Genomic DNA, 14,578 nt, shown 5'->3' on the forward strand with positions numbered 1-14,578 from the left:
AATGAGAGTATGTTAAGTCATGTGAAGAATGACAATAAGTAGAACGCCCACTTTTATGGGAATCGTGAATCTCCATAAGTAATAGGCTCCTTTAAGGCCATATATCAACGCTATTATGTCCCACTTACTTACTAGCTAACGAATTGCAAAGTTTCCTCAGTTAACATTGTTTTACCAAGATGATCAAGCCATTAAGAATAGAGAGGACGTAATTACGCACCTGAAACATAAGACTATAACCGATGATATATCGACATCGTAAGCATCCCTGTTAAAGAAGTGATTCCTGCTACTGAATCTAACTTACGGCTGTAATCTCGTCGAGATTCACAAAATTTAAGGGAGCCTTTCGTTTGTACACATTGTTCTGGACCATAATTACTTTGCCTTCAAAGACACAATATATGGACAAACTGATGGGTTAGAAATGGGATACCTCATTGCCAATATAATAGATAATATTTACATCAGTCACATTGAACAGTTGTTTTCACTCCGCCCACAACAACACCTTCAAAGAGCAGTATTTTACAAAAGATACGCCGATGACACCATGCTTCTGTGTAACGGAACCGAAGCCCAGCAGCAACTTTTTCAACAAGGGTTTAACAAAATGCTTTCCAAGATTCAGTGTACAACATCTGTATTTGGAAATTTCGTTTCAGGACAATAAAGTTCACTAATGTACTTTTATGAAACCAATTCATTGATTTTCACTTCATTCAGATCAGCAAAAAATGGTAGCTCTTCGTGCAATTAATATAAATCCACAAAATTTCGAGAATACTTTTGTCGATCTACCATATTTAAGTGACTGAAATTGCAAAATCACATGTTTATATAAGCGGGAGGTAAGAAATTCCTAATGAAAATGCTGCTACATTAATAATTGGTGTAAAAACCAGTATGTAGAATGCAAACATGCAAATGTGCATGTGTTGTATTAAACTGGTTCCGGATAATTTGCGGGAGGTGTTCCAAGCCAGATGGACTTAGTCGGTCGATACAGGATCGGTTAGTGCTGTTTATGGGAGACGCTGGAGTTGTTATCCGGTGATAACCCATACCACGCTCCACTGGAGTAAGATTTGGTCACAGAGCAGGCCAAAGCTGTTAGTTGATGCCCTATAGAGAATGTTGGGTTAAAACAGTGGTATGTGGGCGAGCGTTAACCAATTGGGATAGATGTCCTGTAGTGCCGTTCTTGAATGGCAGTACAACAGGAAGAATCATAAGAATGACGTAAATTTTACAGTCAGAGTGTACGGAATAACCACGAGCATGCTCCTGCTGTCATCGCACCTCAACTCCAGGTGAAGGTCTAGAGTGTCTAGTACGCAGATAGGTTGGATGCAGGCGCTCATGTGGTCTCCTTATAACCAACGCATGTCCATCACTGGCTCCGAGGAAGCACTAGCTTACATCAGAAAACGTAACAAACCCCGCCGTTCAATGAGCCACTGAAGTTGCAAATGGCTGTGACTGGGGATCAAAGAATTGCACCCTACAGGACGCCTACCTCGGAGCTGTCCTTGAAGAAACGGATGTGTACCAGTTCGTTGTGCCACTGAGGTACCAACTGATGCTCAGATTCCAGCTACAGATGCCGTACAATGGGCCAGAGAAGTCGATGGTCTTCCCTTTCGGTAGTGCCACGTGGCTGTCCGGAGTCCGATCTCCTTAAGACCGTACATACTCGTCATCATCGCTGCCAGCAATTATGTACAGTGGCTACGTTCCTAACAAGTCTTTCTGCAATATCGCGGAAGGAAATACCAGCTTCTTGTAGCCCTATTCCATTACCTAGTTCAAACGCAGTGGGCTGTTGATAATGGCGTCTTTGTCGCCATAAAGGCATTATTGACTAACATCAACTCACCACGTCCAACCAGCGAGAGAGCTGGCGCAGTGGTCAGCACACTGGATTCGCTTTCGGGAGGACGACGGTTCAAGCCCGCGTCCGGCCATTCAGATTTAGGTTTTCTGTGATTTCACTAAATCGCTTCAGGAAAATACCGGGATGGTCCCTTTGACAAGGGACTGCCAATTTCCTTCCCCATCCTTCCCTAATCCGAGATTTTCTCCATATCTAATGACCTCGTTGTTGACGGGACGTTAAACCTAATCCTCTCCTCCTCCTCCACGTCCAATCTCAGAGGTAACTTACGTTAACGACCGTTACAGTGTGTGTTTGACGCAAACCTGATGTGCTTTCTCATAGTGGCGCTAGTAATCATACTCTTATGCCAAAGGAGCGAGATGTAAACAGACTTTATTTCAAAAGTTTAAATACGGCTAAAAAGCTTTTGTTTGAATCTCACAACCCCTTCTTGGTGTTGCATGGTTTTTTCCGTCAATGTATTTCCTTCTCTCGGCGTTGTCACTGGCAGAATAAATTTGCAGTTTTGCTCAATGACTGATCACTGTTTGATGATTACGCCTTCATGCCTCCTAATACAGGGTGGAAAATCTCTATCTTCTTTGGACTTCTGTAGTGACTCGAGAATTGGTGTCTTTCTCAAGTTTCCATCGTCAGACCTGCTCCCAGCATTGGTCACATATTTTTTGGGTATTTTTATGCATTACTAAGTTGTGAAAGCAACTACGCAACATTTCTTTGTAAGTAGCTATCTCTGCGTGAGACTTGGACGGTCTCTCGTTTTATGCTTCGTCTAAGAATCAGCTCGCGTTCGTGATTTGTAAGCAACTTCCTTAAAATAACACATTTAATAATGATTATGTAGGAACAAGATATAAATTTATTTTCAAATAAAAAAATTCAGGCTGTGACAGATTTCGTGGACAGAACGAGACACAAAACAAAATGTCGGATAACGAGAGACCAAAAGAAACAAATGTGTCACGAATCAAAGTGGGCTTCAGATAGCCAAAACGAAAAGGAGTAGTATCGTCGGAAATATGCACTAATATTTAAATGTTATGTCGCCGACGCAGATCTGTTGCAGAAGTATGGAAAATGTTTTAAGCACACTCAGTATGAAATTATTTATTTACAAACCCTGTCCCTTGAAGCACAGCTCTCTCTGTTCATTCATGAGAACAAGAACACTAAAGCTTATGTCGTGTTTGCTAACTTTCCGAAGGCATTCAGTATATTCAGTCGGCCACAACATTTGTTGCGGCGGCTGTTGGTTAGATTATGAAATGGAGAAACATACCTGACCTGTGTTATTCCGTTCGGTTCTCAAATGCCGAAAGCCATTCCTGTCGCGCGCTCCGGTAACGATCTAATGGCTCTACGAGAGGCTGCCGAGCCAGTGCAGGTACGTCCCACAGCTCCGATACGCCACGCCAGACTCAGTGCTGCCAATTATCTCTCCGATTAGACAGCAGCGTGCTCAGTGTGAGCCAGCGCTGCGAATCGATTTCAATCAGGCCGCCTGCCACAGTCGTACGTAACTGATCGCTGTGAGACGATTCCACCGCGCTGCGGAGCCGCGACTAGACTGCCGGCTGCCCGCAGAGACCGTGAAGTTACAGCTTCCTGCTCCCCACTGTCATGTTTGTGTGGCGTTGTAGGTTAGATACGACAGATATTTTCTTCCAAGGTCAGATTAGTCTCAAAATGAAAACCACAGTACAAATCCAATGAAGCTTTGACTAGATATGTTGTGTAGTGTCTCTCTACGCTCGCCGATTGCGTCGCATAACACTTCTCATTTATGAGTACACAGTTGAAACATGCCCTTAGAAAAATTAAGAATGACTGTGATGGTAAACACCTTACGTTATTTGATTTTCAAACAGCCGAGCAAAACTGAACGTACTCAGACATTTCTCTCTTTACTTATTCTGATCATCACTAAACTGAAAAACAATACTTTTTTAGCGCAACGCAATCTGCTTTTCAATAATCCCTACAAAAGAATGGCCGTGACTAACAATAACCTATACCATTCATGAATCACTTACAAAAATCTTCGTTATTCAAACTACTGCAATACAGCGTGCGGCAACACTGCCAGCTGAATAAAAGATTCTAACTACTGAAGGCACTAACTACTGAAGGCACTAACTACTGATAGACATTGTTAGCAAATGAAAGATTTTGATAGAGAACAAACAATGAATTTACCTTAACAATGTTCACCAGGTTCATGATATCCAATATTACAAATTTACTCTTTCTGATGGACACACGTCCAGATTGTCCGCTCTCAAAATTCTGCCATCTCTCTCCCCCACATCCACCACTGCTGCGACTCACCTCCAACTACGGAACACTACGCGCTGTTCACACCCAACTGTCCAACACTGCAATAGAGAATATTCCAACAATGCCAACCAGCCACAGACTGCACACAGCACAGCCAGTGATTTTCATACAGAGCGCTAAGTGACGTTACCAACACAAAAACCTAAACAGCCTACTTACACAGTGAGCACGTAAATATGCCTCCGTCAATAGAGTTTCCCATCCAGTGTCGACTGCGTGCTAACTGTTTCTTCAAGGTGAGGAGTAAAGGTTCATTTCCATGCTGCCTACGTAATGCGTCTTGAGCAACAGCAAAGTGTGGCAGTGGTGCAGGGACTATGCAGAAGGACGTGCAATCGGTCACGATGCAGGCGGTTTGGGAAGGAAACAAGTGTCAACCGATTATCTTGTTCAGGAAGGGGATCAGGCGATTTCGAGAAAAAGTCTAGAAAGCGCAAATCTGACCAAGTGAAGATGAATGTTGTCGCCAGCCATTGTCCCTCTTCGTGACAATGCTTGGCCGCACACTACACCTGCAAACAAAGAAGCTCCTTCAGCGTTTTCGACGGTAAACCCGAATTTGGCTCCCTGTAATTTTCATCTCTTTGATCGCATGAAATACTGTACTGAGTATGAGGACACCGAGCTGCATACTAATGTAGAGAATTGGCGGAAACAATACGGCTGCCTTCTGCTACGAGTTCATTGGAAGGTTGGTACCATGCGACAACAGATGTTAAAGTCGGAGCAACGACCATGCAGAAAAACATTTTTCATTTTCACTGTGGTTTCGATTTCGCGGCGCATCGGCCCTTGAAAAAAATAGCCCTCGTAAATAACGAACACAATAATGTATCCTTCCGAAGTCCGTGTTAGGACTATTTGTCTCATTCACATTGTCAGTTTCCAGATTTTTAATCTGATTTTCATATTTTCCTTGTATGATAACCGGCCGCAGTGGCCGACCGGTTCTAGGCGCTACAGTCTGGAGCGGCGTGACCGCTACGGTCGCAAGTTCGAATCCTGCCTCGGTCATGGATGTGTGTGATGTCCTTTGGTTAGTTAGGTTTAGGTAGTTCTAAGTTCTAGGGGACTGGTGACCTCGGAAGTTAAGTCCCATAGTGCTCAGAGCCAAACCTGTATGATAAATAAAGATCCAGCTAGTACATACAATATATGAATATAACCTACCAGCTTTACATTTTCAATTACAGAACACAGAATTTCACGACAGAAATTCAAGAGGGAATTCATCATATATGTCAGCCAAAAATTAGCAAAGTGTTATAGTGTTTCTTGGATATTATGATCTGTTGATTTTGAACATTAAGAGACATGGTGTTTCAGATAACGCTAAGCCATTAATACTGACTAACAATTTTTGAAATAGGACATACCTTTCTCTCAATAGGTGATGTATTTAGACCAGCTGTGTATACATCAATATAAGTAGAAGAATAAATGTAAACAGAAGTTCTATCAATGCCACTTAGGGAGCTAGAAAAGTTTTAATGTTGGTGGCTGATGCTGACTGCTCCACGTAATTGGCTGCATTCAGAAAGATGTTCTTGTGGCAGAATGTTCACGAAGTGACGTTTCCAAACGAGCGCTCATTTTCCTGAATGCACAACACATTACGCCCTCTAAAAGACCTGCGAACGAAATGTAAAGTTGCCGGTGTCACAGAATGACAAGCTCCCTTGAATTCTGAATATTTGTTCGATTAAATTGGAGAATATATCCTTACACTGTCATATCTAGATCAACCTTGTATCTCCTCTGCAGGTCGTATACACGGGGCACTGGATTTCACATTCAGAAAATGGGCATTCATTCGAACACCTAACCTCCATGAACATTCTGTCAGATCATCTATCCGAACGCAGAAGATTAGCTTCCAACGTTGAAACGTTGAACGCTTCTAACTCTATAACTAAAAGTGATATAAATATGATTGAATCTGATTTGAACACAGTTCGTTTAAATGCATCACCTAAAAGACACAAAATTATATTTTTCAAAAATTTTGTTTTTTCACAGAGTTACAGAAACGAGTTATAATTTTCGAAAAATATATTTTTCTAACTCATTTTTGTAAATCTGTTAAAAAACTAAACTATGACTCAGCACAATGTTTCTGACGTTTACCTGCGTAAATAAATATTTCTTTCACTTACTGTTTACTGAGTTACAAAGATGAGCACATTATCTGAAAGCCCCTGTATATTTAAGATATGTAAGAGTGTATACAGGCTATAAAAAGCTACATATACAAAATTTGAGGGTGTTTAGGGGACATAAAACATATGTGTGGCACGTGACAATGTCACGGATGTACCGTCCCATGAAGGTTTTGATGCTAGTGACGTGAAAGATGTTGTATTGGTCTCGTGTGATGAATACTGTTTCAGAAACGTCCCTGAAAATGTCGTCCGTTTACTTTGCGTGACTTACTGCGGTGCATTTGTCTCTCCCACTGTTGCCAATGGTACCCGATTTCATTCCGTGATGGGTCACGCCATAACCTCACGGCAAGCGCGGCGGGCACCTCCTCTGATCACTGGCAGGAGACACGGTGTGGCAAGGTGGCAGCAGGGAGCAGCCTGCGAAAGTAATTAATAAGAGCTGGCTGTGCCATTTAATTGTGATGATATTTGGGTTTGTGATGGTATTTGTGTACTTTCAAGGTTTTGAATGATACAACACATAGTGGGACTGCTATTGGGCCAGCAATTCCAGGAAGAGTGTTTTGTACAAAAGTATTTTGATGAAAGACGGTGAGGGATCGCGGGACGTGAATACTGTAGGGCAGTGAATTATTGGCTGAATTCTGTTTTAGTGATAAACTTTCAATGTTTCAAATTGCCTTTCTGTGTGACTTCACAATCAACTTGTATCTGCTTATTGTGTCACTATAGATTACGTATGTTGTCCGTGTAGTGTATCCGTGTTTGCTTAAAGTGATGCTGTTAGTGAGGTGTCCTTGTGCAATGTCTTGTTCACTAGTGTGCGTTGTTGTAGGTTACGTTGAGTGCTATCTTCTAAAAAAATTCTGGGGCTGAGTATTTATATTCGATTATGTGTGAATATTGGTTAAGATTTTTTGAAAGTAGATTCATCTGTATCCTCTATATGTTTTAATTATTAGTGTGGGGCCACAGGTTATATTTCGAAATTTTATTTTTATTGTTTCAGGTGTCAAATCTTTAGGAAAATGAAGCGCCAGCTCTTGTTTTGTTTGGTCTTAAGCATATGCTCTTGAAATTACATGCTTCACACTGTTAATAAAATTAAATTACAATTGTTTAAGTGTCTGCGATTGGGCATCTTCCACAAAGTCTCCATTCCCTCGAAATCCGGCGACAAAGTTTATCACCTGGCATTTGCGGATTTAAGAATGCCTAACAGTCCAAAAAAACCAGGTGGTTCATGGACAATGGCTGCAGCTTGAATCGAAAGATCGTACAGCTCTTCTGGGACACGTACCAATGTCTCACATACCAAGCGCTTCATCTGCAGCCAACACTGAAATCGATAGGATATCAGTAATATCTCTGAAATATCTACCTCCTCTAAGAGCAGTAAAATTTTATGTAAGTAGTTTCCTACACTCTCTATAACGTCAGTTTTTCGTGTGCTTGACAAATGGGCATTTAATCACAAATATTCTCTTGGTGTTTTAATAGTTCTATATTCGTCTTAACACTTGACTGGTGTTAACATTATATGTACCCCTTAATATGTTAAACATATATCTTCTTTTAATTCATGTCTACAGGTAGTGACATCCAGACCCACACCATTCAATTAAACTGTTTGTCTATATATTGGCTATCCGATGTAATGCTCACGTTTGTTCCTGTGCTGTGCAACTAAAGTATAATATTTACAGGTTTTACACTACATCTACTTACTGGATGTTACTCTTTAATTATTTTTTATAAAAGCTTGATAATTGCATCGACGTCTCGAGACTGATGAAGTAGGTAAATAAATAATCTTTACTAACGTTGGCTGTAAACCAAAGTCATTCCTTTCTTTCCATCATATTGAGTAGCCCGTTTTATGGTAACAGGCTGCCTGCATGTTCGTCTTCCAGATGTTACTCTACCCTCTTTTTAAGCAAATTACTGAGCTAGCTACTGTATTTCACCCAGCAATAAATTCGTGGAACTATATAGTAAGTTCGTCCTTCATTAGTCCCTGACATACATAAGGTAACATACATCGATTTTTATCGCAGTGAAGTATATCATCGACTTTTATCGTAGTGAAGTACGTTCTGCCGATTACCTCTCTGATAATTAAACCAAATAAAAATTCGAATGCTTCAAATGTTTACCTTGTTTTGAAAACTGTAGAATAATCACAGAAGTTTTCGTAAATTGTGTTAAACATCATCAGTCTGTTAAAAACGACTTCATATAGAACCACTTATTTCTATAATAATATTTGAATCTTCAATTAGTTTCAGCCACAAAACCATTTTCTGACATAAATGTGTCTACAACACAGCGTGATTAAGCAATAAATCACTGTAATTTCTGATATGTTGTCATATAATGTATTTTCCTAATCCGTGCATGGCAAACAAAGTGTTGCGTTGTATTTCATAGACGATTTGCGTAGACAAACCGAAACGCTACACACCATGAAACCTAGAGCTATATACATACTGCATGTTTCGCTCCATTCCTGATATATGGTGTCACAATGCTCGTGCTCGTGCACTGGACATATAATTGAAGGTTGGAAACTAATTCTAAATCACGGGGCTACATTTTCCCAAAATGCTCTAAGGTGGAAGATAAATCTTCCGTTACCGATATGCTTTAGTAAACAAAAGCGGCACAGAGACCAATTTTGTGTACTGTAACTAATATAAATGGTGATCTTGGTTCTTGTAATTCAAAAGAAATCTTACAAAAAACAATTTGCAGTATTTTCCTATCGTGTAACCAGTACAAAATGGAAACTGGATCGGAAAGATACGACGTGCAAACTGTCTCACAATATATGACATGTCATGGGAATTTATCGCAGCATTCCTCGAGAAAATGAGAATGAAGTGCACTGAAAATCAAACTTTCATGTTATCTGGCGCATAACTGAATGGAACACTGGTATGGTGGCACGGCAGTAGTCACTCTTACTTCTAATGTAAAGTCGACTTTGCGTCTAATGGAGACGGGGAACGACCGCTTCGAGAACTGTTACACCAAACTTATTGACTGTCTCCACAAGCCAGTTGGTAGACATAAATGGACAGATTAAGGCTTCACAGTGCTTTCCGTTAATAAAGAGAGAAACTTGAGGAAAATGTTAGAGTAACTTACACGTAAGTCTACAATGTATTTACTTTGAAAAGAACGATCCAATTTTACTGGGGTAGACTCTTCCATGTGAAAATTACCGAACTATCAGTTAAATAAGTCTCAGCTGCAAAATACTAACGCGAATTCTTTACAGACGAATGGAAAACTGGTAGAAGCCGACCTTGGCGAAGATCAGTTTGGATTCCGCAGAAATGTTGGAACACGTGAGGCAATACTGACCCTACGACTTATCTTTGAAAATAAATTAAGGAAAGGCGAACCTACATTTCTAGCATTTGTAGACTTAGAGAAAGCTTTTGATAATGTTGACTGGAATACCCTCTTCCAAATTCTAAAGGTGGCAGGGGTAAAATACAGGGAGCGAAAGGCTACTCACAATTTGTACAGAAACCAGATGGCAGTTATAAGAGTCGAGGGGCACGAAAGGGAAACAGCGGTTGGGAAGGGAGTGAGACAGGGTTGTAGCCCTGTCTCCGGTGTTATTCAATCTGTATATTGAGCAAGCAGTAAAGGAAACCAAAGAAAATTTCGGAGTAGGTATTAAAGTCCACGGAGAAGAAATAAAAACTTTGAGGTTCCACGATGACATTGTAATTCTGTCAGAGACAGCAAAGGACTTGGAAGAGCAGTTGAACGGAATGGACAGTGTCTTGAAAGGAGGATATAGTATGAACATCAACAAAAGTAAAACGATGATAATGGAATGTAGTCGAATTAAGTCGGGTGATGCTGAGGGAATTAGATTAGGAAATGAGACACTTAAAGTAGTAAAGGTGTTTTGCTATTTGGGGAGCAAAATAACTAATGATGGTCGAAGTAGAGAGGGTATAAGATGTAGACTGGTAATGACAAGGAAATCGTTTCTGAAGAAGAGAAATTTGTTAACAACGAGTATTGATTTAAGTGTCAGGAAGTCGTTTCTGAACGTTTGTATGGAGTGTAGCCATGTATGGAAGTGAAACATGGACGATAAATAGTTTTGACAAGAAGAGAATAGAAGCTTTCGAAATGGGGTGCTACAGAAGAATGCTGAAGATTACATGGGTAGATCACATAACTAATGAGGAGGTATTGAGTAGAATTGGGGAGAAAAGGAGTTTGTGGCACAAGAAGAAGGGACCTGTTGGTAGGACATGTTCTGAGGCGTCAAGGGATCACAAATTTAGCATTGGAGGGCAGTGTGGAGGGTAAAAATCGTAGATGGAGATCAATAGATGAATACACTAAGCAGAGTCAGAAGGATGTTGGTTGCAGTAAGTACTGGGAGATGAAGAAGCTTTCACAGGATAGAGTAGCATGGACAGCTGCATCAAACCAGTCTCAGGACTGAAGACAACAACAACAACAACAACAGGCTCTTCCATGCAGGTACATAAAAATTTTGGGATACTTCTACACTTTCGTTTTGGATTTTAGTTTACATTTACCTTTAACAAATTTTGTGTGTGCCCTCTAGTATAGTCACGACAAAGCCGAAGACGATAGGCAGACTCATATGTGGATTTCTGCAGTTGCAACATTAACTGCTGTTCTGTGCGACGTCGCAGCAGTTAACCCAGTGTCACTGAAGGGGAATCATCTGGATGAAGTCTATAATACACTGTCTCCTCCCGTCCCCCCCCCCCCCCCCCCCCGCCCAACGACCTCCTCATCTATCGCCCAAAATACGAGGGTAAGATGCAAGTGACATCCCTGCCACAATCAGAGGAACCACAAACTTACAGCAGGCGCGAAGGTAAAATTTTATTTTACATGGGGAAGAGTAAATTTAGTCCCAGAGTTCATCTTGATTCATATACACTAGCGACATACCCCGACTTGGCACAGGTAGCAGCAGGTATTTATGGCTGCCCGACCTGTCTGGCGTATCAGTAGTACGTTATACACAAAAAACTTCCTCGTAAATGTCCTTCCACTAGTGAATACCGCACTATTAAAATCGCCAGAATAATTGCCCCCGATGACTCTTCCCCCAAACAAAAACGAAGCGAGTGATTTTATGATTTTTACAGATAAATGGTATAGGTAAAGTTCCGCATTCCGTTCTAAATGGACCGACCGACCACCGTGTCATCCTCTCCCAAAGGCATCATTGGATACAATATGGGATGTTTTTTTTTGGGGGGGGGGGGGGCGCTGTGGCCAGCACACCACTCTGCTGGTCGTTGTCGGTTTTCCTGGCCTTGGAATCACTACCGATCAGTCGAGTAGTTCCTGGTTGGCCTCACGAGGCTGAGAACACCCCAAGTCTTACCAACAAGAACTCATTCGGCTGCAGAGTAAAATTTCCTTCTGACTTAGCGTGTTTCTAAAGCATTTGTCCGATTTCACAGGACTATCTGTACATTTTGTAAATTTAAGTCCGTAGCTTCCTTTTTCTGTACGTTAGTCTCAGAAACTCCTGTACAGATTTTGATACAGACACACCTGAGGAGGACGTGCCTCACCAAACCCTCTTTCTACCAATACTTGAATATTGTGCATCAGTCTGGGATCCGCACTACATAAATAAAATACAAAGAAAAGCAACGCTTTCCGTTACAGACCCATTTAAACGCTTGAAACCGTTACGGAAATGCTGAGCCAATTCCAGTGGCAGACGCTGCAAGAGAGACGTTCGGCATCACTGTGAGTTCCACTATGATGATTCCGACAGTTTATGTTCCTAGAACAGCCAATCAGTTCATTGCTTCCACCGGCATATGTCTCACGAAACGATCACGAAGGTAAAGGTAGTGAGACTGAATCTCTCACTCAGGGGGGACTCATCCAGTCGTTCTTCCCGCAATCTATTCGTGACTAGAGCAGGAAAAAGAGGAGCCCTGGAGGTACGCAGAGTTCCCTGCACCACACAGCGTAGAGTTGGTCGCCGAGTGTAGATGTAGATGTAAAATCACTGTGACCACGCCTAGCCATCCCGTGCAAGGCTTGCCTCCCCATGTTAAATTTAATCTAATTTAGCGCAGTACGGCGCTACAACTACCATTAGCCGGTAAGATGAAACAGACGTGCAGGTGGCCAAAGATAAACGACGTCCTGCTCCGCACCGCTACGGACCCGTTTCAATGAGCAAAAATCATGCAAATATTCGGGCTGCGCGGGCGACGGCGGCTGCATTGTCCGCGGAGATGATTTACGTCGCCGCAGTAAAACATTCCTTTAGCCGCGCCGCGAGTACACACACACACGCGCACACACACACACCGCAGTAGGTCCGCCCCACTCCCCGCTCGTATTGTGTGGCCGGCGGCAGAACAAAAAGGGAACGGCGCCCGCTGGCCGCAGTTTATAGAACGGCGTTTTATCGGATCTTCGCATCGCATAATGCATTTTCGCTGCTGGCTTTTGTGTCGCGCGGCACATTACGGGCGCCGTGTTTTGTAGGTGTCAGGCGGCCGGCCAGCGTGAAGTGCCCTCCCTGTGGCCTGCTGACCGCTGCCAGCCGCCGCTTCGGCCAACCTCCTCCTCCTCCTGCGCTTCCTCTTCTCACCCTCCCACCAGCCGTCACACTAAATGCACATGCTCGGCCGCAATTCATTGTCACAGCCAAACCGATTGCGTGATAACTGCAAACGTACCGTCAGCGCTGCTGTCGGCCTCTGAACTTATTAAAGGGCCAAACGGCGTTTTAAGCGTTTTATGTGTCCTTTGCGTGTCCTCGTACTACATGTGGTGGCGGCAAGAGCGAATGTCCGCCTCTTTCAACAAACGTGTTTCCTTGTGCGTTTATCAGTGTGTGTGTGTGTGTGTGTGTGTGTGTGTGTGTGTGTACTGTTGAGCACGAGTGCCTAAGTGTTTGTCCTATTGATTTACCTCACTTTGCCATGTAATTCGATGGATGAGGAGCAGCAGAAATAGTGCAGTGGCACACGTCAAGAGGTGCAGTGTAAAGTAGCACTTACTGACACGAAATAAACGCTTCATAGCTCGTACATTTCGATTGTTGGTCAGATACTGAGACAATAACTTTCTGTTCGACCTCCTCTCCACCTCGCTTCTTACACCCTCCCCTCCACCCCACCGCTCCACACCCCTTGCCTTTGCACACAGGTTTCTTTATCGTTTAGCACTTTTATTCTAGTGTTAGTTCTCCCTGGTGAACAGCAGCGGATATAATACATGGCACAAATAAATTACAGACACTGGATGCGAGTGGACATTAATATACATCGATGGAACATCACGTCGGCTTTGAATCATGACGTAATTGTTGTTGTTGTTGTTGTTGTTGTTGTTGTGGTCTTCAGTCCTGAGACTGGTTTGATGCAGCTCTCCATGCGACTCTATCCTGTGCAAGCTTTTTCATCTCCCAGTACCTACTGCAACCTACATCCTTCTGTATCTGCTTAGTGTATTCATCTCTTGGTCTCCCTCTACGATTTTTACCATCCACGCTGCCCTCCAATACTAAATTGGTGATCCCTTGATGCCTCAACACATGTTCTACCAACCGATCCCTTCTTTTAGTCAAGCTGTGCTACAAACTTCTCTTCTCCCCAATCCTATTCAGTACTTCCTCGTTAGTTATGTGATCTACCCATCTAATCTTCAGCATTCTTCTGTAGCACCACATTTCAAAAGCCTCTATTCTCTTCTTGTCCAAACTATTTATTGCCAATGTTTCACTTCCATATGACGTAATTATGCAACTATAAAGTTATTTCAGGCAGTGCTCACATAAACTGCTTTAGTTACCACAGTCATTTTGACTGAATAACCGAATATACTACTTGTCCAATGCCTGCATCATCAGTCAAAACCCCCATGAGGCTAATGCTAGAGATCGCCCACTCATTGTAAATTAGTACATCCATTTAATAATTTACTTGAGCATTGGCTGAAATAAGTAACAGGACTCACTTATGCTCTCTGCCAATAACATGACAAATTTGAATGATAAGGTTGTGGCGTGGCAGGTCATACGTGTACAAATGTAGACAGGGCTAAACTCAATATTTTCTTTAATAGTAAGTTTTAGTGACAGAAAAACTAGTAAGTAGCATATTACGAGGGCCAAGTAGGTTCA

Source organism: Schistocerca gregaria, chromosome 1, assembly GCF_023897955.1.
Source record: "Schistocerca gregaria isolate iqSchGreg1 chromosome 1, iqSchGreg1.2, whole genome shotgun sequence".
Lineage (NCBI taxonomy): Eukaryota > Metazoa > Arthropoda > Insecta > Orthoptera > Acrididae > Schistocerca > Schistocerca gregaria.